This window comes from Nomascus leucogenys, unplaced genomic scaffold (genome assembly GCF_006542625.1).
Source record: "Nomascus leucogenys isolate Asia unplaced genomic scaffold, Asia_NLE_v1 001365F_39936_qpd_obj, whole genome shotgun sequence".
NCBI lineage: Eukaryota > Metazoa > Chordata > Mammalia > Primates > Hylobatidae > Nomascus > Nomascus leucogenys.
This window is the reverse complement of record NW_022097545.1, coordinates 17,762-26,939: the sequence shown is the minus strand read 5'-3', so window position 1 is coordinate 26,939 and position 9,178 is coordinate 17,762. Positions and strand designations below refer to the sequence as shown.

General features: G+C 46.0%; 1 pseudogene; it reads left to right on the top strand.

The window, feature by feature from the left end:
• The first annotated feature begins 529 nt into the window (after positions 1 to 529).
• On the top strand, positions 530 to 7,688 carry LOC100587042 (annotated as a pseudogene).
• Positions 7,689 to 9,178: the final 1,490 nt, after the last annotated feature.

Genomic DNA, 9,178 nt, shown 5'->3' with positions numbered 1-9,178 from the left:
TGGACACCTGTTTCATGGCATGGGGGAGGGGAAGGAGAGCATCAGGAAGAATAGCTGCGGATTCTGGGCTTAGTACCTGGGTGATGAGATGATCTGTGCAGTAAAGCACAGTGGCACATATTTATCTATGTAAGAGACCTGCATATCCTGCACATGGACCCCTAAACTTAAAATAAAAGTTGAAAAATATGTTTATCACATATGGACCCCTGAACTTAAAATAAAAGTTGAAATAAAAATGAGCATCTGGTGGATTCTCTATGTTAGACCCAAACTTAGGATCCTGAAGCTCCCGCTGGGGGAATCGGGGCTGGGGGCACCCTGGGGAGCTGCTGCCAAGGCCATCCACCCTCCCTACAGGCTGCCTCCCTTCCCGCCCGGTGACGGAAAGGAGAGGGGGAATGTGAACAGCTGTGGAAGTCAGACTCTTGGGAACTGAATCAGGCCCCAGCCCATGCCCTCCAGCCCAGTCCAGCCAGCGTGCCCGCCAGTCTTCCCACCCAGCCAGCCCAGCCCTCAGGATTGTTAGATGGAACAAGGATCCATCATCACCCAGGCATGGAGGAAAGATGCCCTGGTCCTTACCAAGCAAGGCCTGGTTTCCAAAGTGCTCTCTGAAGAGGCCTCATGTTTGTCACATCTTAGAACTAAGATTCCTTTCTGCTGTTCTTGCTCCCAGCATGTGGGGCAGTCAAGTTCCCCTGCTGAGCTCTCCACACATAAGGAGGACGTCAACACCATTGCTAAGTCGGATCAGCTCCAGGGTCTCCCGTATCAGTTTTATCAGATCCCAGGAACCTGCCTGCTCCCAGAGGTGACAGAAAAATCAAGGAAGGATCTGTATGGTCACGGACCTGGATGAAACCCTTGTGCATAGCTCCTTTAAGCCAATCAGCAATGCTGACTGCCTACTGCCTGCCTGTAGAGATTGAGGGGACCACATGCCCAATCCATTTGCTCATGAGGCCTTATATGGATGAGTTCCTGAGATGACTGAAGGAACTGTTTAAATGTGTTTTCTTCATTGCTGTCTTCATTCCCGCCTGAACAAGTATGCAGATCCTGTTGAGAGGTGACAGCGTGCTGGCAGTCCTCACAGCCCATGCTTGCTCTTGGGGCCTCCTCTGCCTGGACTCCCACTTTGGCAGCACTTGAGGAGCCCTTCAGCCCGCCGCTGCACTGTGGAAGCCCCTTTCTGGGCTGGCCAAGGCCAGAGCCGGCTCCCTCAGCTTGTGAGGAGGTGTGGAGGGAGAGGCACGGGCGGGAACAGGGCTGCACGTGGTGCTTGCAGGCCAGCTGGAGTTCCAGGTGGGCGTGGGCTCGGTGGACCCCGCACTTGGAGTGGCCGGCTGGCCCCACCGGCCCCGGGCGGTGAGGGGCTTAGCACCTGGGCCAGCAGCTGCTGTGCTCAATTCCTTGCTGGGCCTTAGCTGCCTTCCCATGGGGCAGGGCTTGGGACCTGCAGCCCGCCATGCCTGAGCCTCCCCGATGAGCGCCACCCCCTGCTCCATGGCACCCAGTCCCATCAACCACCCAAGGGCTGAGGAGTGCGGGAGCACAGCACGGGACTGGCAGGCAGCTCCACCTGCAGACCTGGTGCGGGATCCACTGCGTGAAGCCAGCTGGGCTCCTGAGTCTGGTGGGGACATGGAGAACCTTTATGTCTAGCTAAGGGATTGTAAATACACCAATCAGCACTCTGTATTTAGCTCAAGGTTTGTAAACACACCAATCAGCACTCTGTGTCTAGCTCAGGGTTTGTGAATGCACCAGTCGACACTCTGTATCTAGCTACTCTGGTGGGGACATGGAGAACCTTTGCGTCTAGCTCAGGGATTGTAAACGCACCAATCAGTGCCCTGCCAATCAGCAGGATGTGGGTGGAGCCAGATAAGAGAATAAAAGCAGGCTGCCCAAGCCAGCAGTGACAACCCACTCGGGTCCCCTTCCACACTGTGGAAGTTTGTGCTTTTGCTGTTTGCAATAAATCTTGCTGCTGCTCACTCTTTGGGTGCACCCTGCCTTTATGAGCCGTAACACTCACGGTGAAGGTCTGCAGCTTCACTCCTGAAGCCAGCGAGACACAAACCCACCGGGAGGAGGGAACAACCCCAGACGCACCACCTTAAGAGCTGTAACACTCACTGCGAACATCTGCAGCTTCACTCCTGAGCCAGCAAGACCACAAACCCACCAGAAGGAAGGAACTCTGAACACATCCGAATGTCAGAAGGAACAAACTCCAGACACGCTGCCTTTAAGAACTGTAGCACTCACTGCGAGGGTCCGCGGCTTCATTCTTGAAGTCACTGAGACCAAGAACCCACCAATTCCGGACACACTGTGACGGGTATGCTGGACCAGTGTGGGGTGTTCTGGGGTTGCCTAGCCCATGAGTCGTGTTTGTTCCACCAGGGCTGCTATGTCAATGACCACAGCCATCTGGGGAGGGATCTGAGGAAAACTCTCATCCTGGAAAACTCGCCTGCTTCTTACATCTTCCACCCAGAGAATGCAGAGCCTGTGCAGTCCTGGTTTGATAACATTCCAGAGAGCATCTGCTGCACCTGACGTCAATCTTCGAGGAGATGAGTGGAGCAGAGGGCAACTACACTAGCCTTTGGCAGCAGTGGGCCCTTAGCCTTCCCTGCTCCCCAGCAATGGCCATCACAGCAGGGGACTTTCCCACACTGTGCCTTTATGATCAGCCTGAAAGAGTGAAGGCTGGAACACCTACCCACATGGGCTTGGAAAGAGTGAGAAGTGATTGAAAAGAGCTTTAGGACAGCTTCGATGCTGAGTGGGTGAATGCCAGACCAAGGATACCCAGAGCTACCTGCCATCAAGTTGTTGGGTTCCCGAGATGTGGTTGTGAGAGAAAGAAAGAGAGCATGTGTGTTTTGCCATGAACCGTGGCCCCAAGTATATAGTGTTTCAGTGGGGGAGAAGCTGAAAGACGACTCTTCCCAAGCTAGCTTGTCTCCTCTCCTGTCACCCTATGAGCCCCTGAGTTCCATAGGGATGAAGATGATTGAAGGCTCCATTGCAATCCTGGTCTTTCCTCAGTGATGAAAGGCCTATGCCAAGGAGAAAGGAAGGGTATGCTTTTGGGTGTTCCAGACACACATCTTTCTGAAATATTTCTCCAGCCAGTTGTTGCAGACAAAAGATGACATTTCTGGGAAGATGGGGACTTATGTCCAGACCAGTAGCCAAGCCATCAGGTCTTGTGGCCCAAAGACTATGCTTACTTACCTCCAGCCAAGTGCCTGGGATGGATCCTTTCTGCATCTCCCCAAGGCTCACCACTTAGCCATAGCCTCAAATCTGTGGGGAAGGAGGTTGTCTCCCCGCCCTGCAAGAGGACAAATAACTGATTTGTGTTCTTTAGACTCTGTTTTAAAATTCTCTTAAAAAAAAGTAGCCTATCTGAAACTGAAAAAAAAAAGAAAAACAAGAAAAAAGATATCATACTTACATAGGTGAAAAACATATAGATCTATCTATAAGCAACAAACACAGCTAATTCACACATATATTAAACATCACATTGAGATAAAGTGTACCGAGCTAAAAATTATCATTCAACTCATATCAAGCTTTAAAAGCAAAAATACAGTTAACTAATCTGAGAAAACATAACCCCCAAGAAAATAAACACAATAACAAGGAACTGAAAATCAGAAGAGAGATTTTAATGCATAAAATCCTGAATACAGCATAGATTTACAATGAAAAATAACTCTTTTTTTTTTTTGAAACAGGGACTTGCCCTGTCACCCAGGCTGGAGTGCAGTGGCACAATCTCGGCTCTACCCACTGGGTTCACGCCATTCTCCTGTCTCAGCCTCCGGAGTAGCTGGGAATACAGGCGCCCGCCACTATGCCTGGCTAATGTTTTGTATATTCAGTAAAGACGGGGTTTCACCATGTTTGTCAGGATGGTCTCGATCTCCTGACCTCGTGATCCACCCGCCTTGGCCTCCCAAAGTGCTGGGATTACAGGCATGAGCCACCACACCCGGCCGAAAAATAACTCTTTAGATATCTGCAGCATTCAACTGTGTGCACTCATGAAAAGCAGACATTTTAAGTAATTGGAATTTAATAAATTGCAGTAAAATTATACAGAAAATACATTTCAATCATTAATAATAGGCTCTAATGAGAAGAATTTAATAAATAATCATTAAAAAGACAGGAGAATTTTATTATGTTCTCCATATGTTGCTGCTCTTCTTACCACAAAATATAATAAAACCATATGACTACAATATAGCTTTCAGGAGCTAAAAAGCCTTCTATTTTCAAATAAAAGAACAATATAAATTTTGCAAAATACGATGAGCATTACTGAAGTATAAAGTAAATATCTGGAATTAACATACACCATCATTTAGATACAGACTAAGAAAAAGAATAGAAATGTTAATGATTCCTTTCTGCCTACAGTGAGCTTAAAATTATAACCAAAAATTTTAATAAATATGTAGCACCTCCAAGAAATTTTATTAATAGCTTACATAATGTGTAAATTTGAGTAATTTATTTTAGAATTTTTGAAGCTAAAAATCACCAGCTTGACATTCACTTCAGAAAGCAAAAGGTAAAGGAGAGTAACATAAGCAAGATGACAGAATGGGAGGTTCCGCATCCACATCCCCCACAACATAATGCAGCTGCCACAGCAAACATAAGTGCATTCATGAAAGCCTTGGAATCCATTTCAGAGTTTGTGACACCCAGTTGGAGGCAAAGACCAAGGAAGACATCTTCAGAGGGTGAGGACTTGACCAAGTGGCAAGCTTGCCAATCATGGTCTTGGCTTCAAAAGAGAATACAGCCACATCTTACTGTAGACTTGGCTACAACTCATTTGACCTTGGTCCTGACACTGCAACAATCTGCCAGAAACACAAGAGAATTCATACTCAGCCAGGTGCAGTGGCTCACGCTTGTAATCCCAGCACTTTGGGAGGCTGAGGCGGGTGGATCACGAGGTCAGGAGATCGAGACCACGGTGAAACCCCGTCTCTACTAAAAATACAAAAAAATTAGCCGGGCGTGGTGGCAGGAGCCTGTAGTCCCAGCTACTTGGAGAGGCTGAGGCAGGAGAACGGCGTGAACCCGGGAGGCGGAGCTTGCAGTGAGCCGAGATTGCACCACTGCACCCCAGCCTGGGTGACAGAGCAAGACTCTGTCTCAAAAAAAAAAAAAAGAGAATTCATACTCACCTGAGACTTAGGTGACAGGCCTGCAGAACTTGGTTCTCTCGGTAGTCCTTGAATCAGGCAAAACACACCTTCTTTCCTTCTCCACTCATGATCTGGAAGAAATCTTCACATTGCTATGATGAAATGCTAACTAACAATATGAAAAATACTAAAGTATTAATGTCACTGAAAATGGTAAATACATACTGAAATTCAGAATTCTTTAAATTGTTATCATGTTAAACTAAACAATTAAAGTATAAGATGTTTTACGTAAGTCTCATGATAACCACCAGGAAAAAAAAATGTAGTAAAGGAAAAGAGAAAGTAATTAAAGCATACACAAACAACAAAAATTAAACGTTGGATATGGTGGCTCCTGCTTATAATTCCAACACTTTGGGAGGCCAAGGTGGAAGAATCATAAGCTCCTTGGGTGTCGTGGTACATGTCTGTAGTCCAAGCTACTTGGGTGGCTAAGGTGGGAGGATTGCTTGAGCCCAAGATATTGAGGCTACAGTGAGCTGTGATATGCCACTGCGCTTCAGTCTGAGCAAGAAAGCATAACTTTATCTCAACAAAAATTAACAATACCACAGGAAGGACAGAACAAGAAAAAAAAGAAGCAAATTTAAAATGGACAGAAAACTACAAATTTACAATAGTAATTGCTTACCTATCACTACCTTACAAATAAAAAGATTAAATTATCTACTAAACAGATACTGCTGTAGACTGAATGTCATCTCCAAAATTTAGGAGAAAATTTAATAGCCACTGTGTTAGAATTAAGAGGTGGAACATTTAAAAATTAATTAAGCTATAAGAACTCTGCCCTCATGAATGGATTAATGTTCTTATTATGGGGATGGGATAATTATAAGAAGAATGGATCTGTTATATATTTAAAAAAAAGCTCTCTCTCCCTCACATCTTTGGCCATGTTATTATCCAGCAACCAAACCTTCAACAGATACCAGTATCATGTTGTTTTGCCTTCCCAGCCTCCAGAATCATGAGTCAAATAAAATTCTATGCTTTATTAATTACCAGTCTGTGATACTTCTGTTATAGCAGCCAAAAGAGACTAAAGCAGACAGAGTGGATAAATGAATCTTTTAAACCTCATAATATGCTGCTTACAGGAGACTCAATTATGAATTAAGAACATAGGCTAAAAATGAAAGGATAGAAAATGATATTCCATGCAAATAATAATCAAAGGAGTGTAATGGTAGTTATGCTTAAATTAGACAAAATAGACTTTCTAGCAATGTCTCTCACAAGCATGAAATGAATTTACCATACAATAATAATAGGGGTTAATTTGTCAAGAGAATATAGCTATATATATTTACGCATCCAAAAGGGAGGCTTCTAAATATAAAAAGCAAATATTGCCAGAACTGTAGGGAGAAGTAGAAAGAAATCAAATAATAGAAAACTTTAATGAAATGTATAATAAAGGGCAAATAGTTAACAGCACTGTAAATTGGCAAGGGAAAACTGGTCTCATGTGTTGCATTTGAGAATGCAGCAAAGGAAGTGGGAACTGATAATTTTACTGCAAGCCTCAGTTAGGCTGAAAAACAGGGTGGTCGATTAGAGGTTCCACTTGCCATACATTTAAAAAAAAGGAGAAAACCAGTCCTCCTCTGGAGTTTTAAAATAATTAAAGAGCAGAAAATTAGTCTAAAGTGGCTCTAGTGCCCTTTGTTCATGGGTTAAAAAAAAAAAATCTAAAACCTAACTCAAATACATTTCCTATAAATCACTATCTTAGCCTGAAACAAAATGCAGGTTTAACCAATGACAAACATGCAATTAACCTCTGAATATGTAATCAGAAAATTTCCATCTGGATAGTTCAAATAAGGCGACTACATAACTGGAACCAATTCTTGAATTTGGGTTGCTTTCTCATTCATCTTATAAAAGCCTTTCCTTTATGCCCCTCTGGTGGACCAGAAATCATGGCTGGGTGCTTTCCATTTTACCAATCACTGTCTGTTCATATAAACTGGTTAACTTTTTAACATAGACTCCCGTTAATTTTTAACAAGAGAGACTGGGGACCCCACGGGCCGCGGCTCCTCTCACGCAAACACCCAGTCGCGGTTTTTCCCTGATGACCCACCTGGCATCCCTGAACAATCTGGGAAATACTCAGGGCTGTGGGCGCAGAGCAGGGCGCTGCCCATGGACAGGACCGGATGGGCCGGGCGGGACGTGGGGGTCCCCGCTGCTGGCTCAGCGGCCATCTTGCGGCCACAGGGGACTGAGGGCCAAGCCTCGGGAGACTCGGAGCTAACCGTGGGGAGGCCGGTCCTGCCGGTTTCACAGCCTGCTCTCCCCTCTCGGGATGCCAAACCCCACATACTCACCATTTCCCAGCTTCCAGGATGTCCTGGCACCTTAACTATGCGTCCCCAAGGACCTACAGATCACTGGGAAACAGGGGCTGGGAGAGAGTAGCCCGGGGCTCCCAAAGTGGAGGAGGCGAAAGAGGAGACGGATCCCAAGCTCCTGTCCCAGCGCCAGTGAGAGACAAAGACCGCGCCAAACGCCGGAAGCCACGCCCTCCTTCCCTCGCCTCTCCAACTGCGCGCCTGATTGGGCGATTCCCACATCAGTGCCACTGATTGGATAAAACTCCGGGACGCACCCACCCCAGCCTGGGAGAAAAGTGAAAGCCCATGGTGGGGGATGTGGAGAAAGGTGAGTATGGCTTCAGCAACTCAGTGAGACTTGGTTTTCCATCTTGAAGAATTGCCCATCCACACTGAAACCGTAGCCTAACAAATGCCAGTTCTCACACTACACTTGCTGGGATACCAGTATGTAGCCTTTTGAAAAAAGTAAAATCTTTCACCTAAGAGAAGGACAAGAGAAAAGGAGGGTTTCACATCTAAAGCCTTCATTTTCTTTATGAATCAACAGCCACTTGTCATTTGAGTTGTCCAAAGGCGACTGAGAGCACTAATACATTTAATGAATCAACCAGGAAAAATGGGCCTCTCAGGTGAGGAGGAGGCACAATAGTAACAAAATCCAATCCATTCTCAGCTTTGCATGGTGCTTGCATCTCAAGAAGTGGTGTTAGCCATGTGAACCGTGTTCACTGGACAACGCCAGAGGAAAGAATATTTAGTACAACACAACTATGAGGCTGCAAATCAAACTGTTAGTGGGAGCATGAATGAGGCTTCAGTGGCCGAGACACTGGTGGCTACCCTTGGGTATCACTTAAATCTTCAAGGTGAAGGACGTTTTTTTTCCCAATTGGCTCAGAGAAACTAATAAACATTAAAATTGAGATTTGTTTTTCTTTACGAAATTTCTAAGACATAGAGGACTCTCTAACACTCCAAAAGACATTCAGCTATACATGCAGCTGAGGACCTGGCTGCTCTGTAGAGGGATGGCAGAGGAGCAGCCACTAGCTTTAGTAGCTTTAAGCTCCTCCTCTCACAGGGACAGGCCACCCCCACACAACCCCCCTAACTTCATAGGCTCTGGCTGTCAGGTGCACCTGGGGACTGTCTTCCTCCCATTTCATTGGCTCTCCAAGAGAGTCCAGCTCAATCTAAAACCGACCCTAGGAAGGCGAGTTGTAGACTCTCCTCCATTCTCCCAGTGCAGTGTGACTTCTGGAGAGTGCTCCTCCATCCTCTTAACGAATGTGAAAAGAGCCGGTTCCCAGGCAGTCAGATGTTCAGTGACCTAACAGGCCCAGCATGTGCAGGGCCTGGCCTCATAGCCTGGCACCTCTCCCCTACCTGGCCTTCATGCCGGCCTTTTCTCTTCTGTCACCAATGTCAGGTGATGGTCACTTGTGCCACACTCTCATGAGCTTGGTAAGTAGCAGGGGTGTAAACCCCAACAGATTTCCTGTGACTCTACCCTTTTATTTCCCACTCAAGTGACATTATAAGCATAATTTTACATTTGATCTAATTTATGCA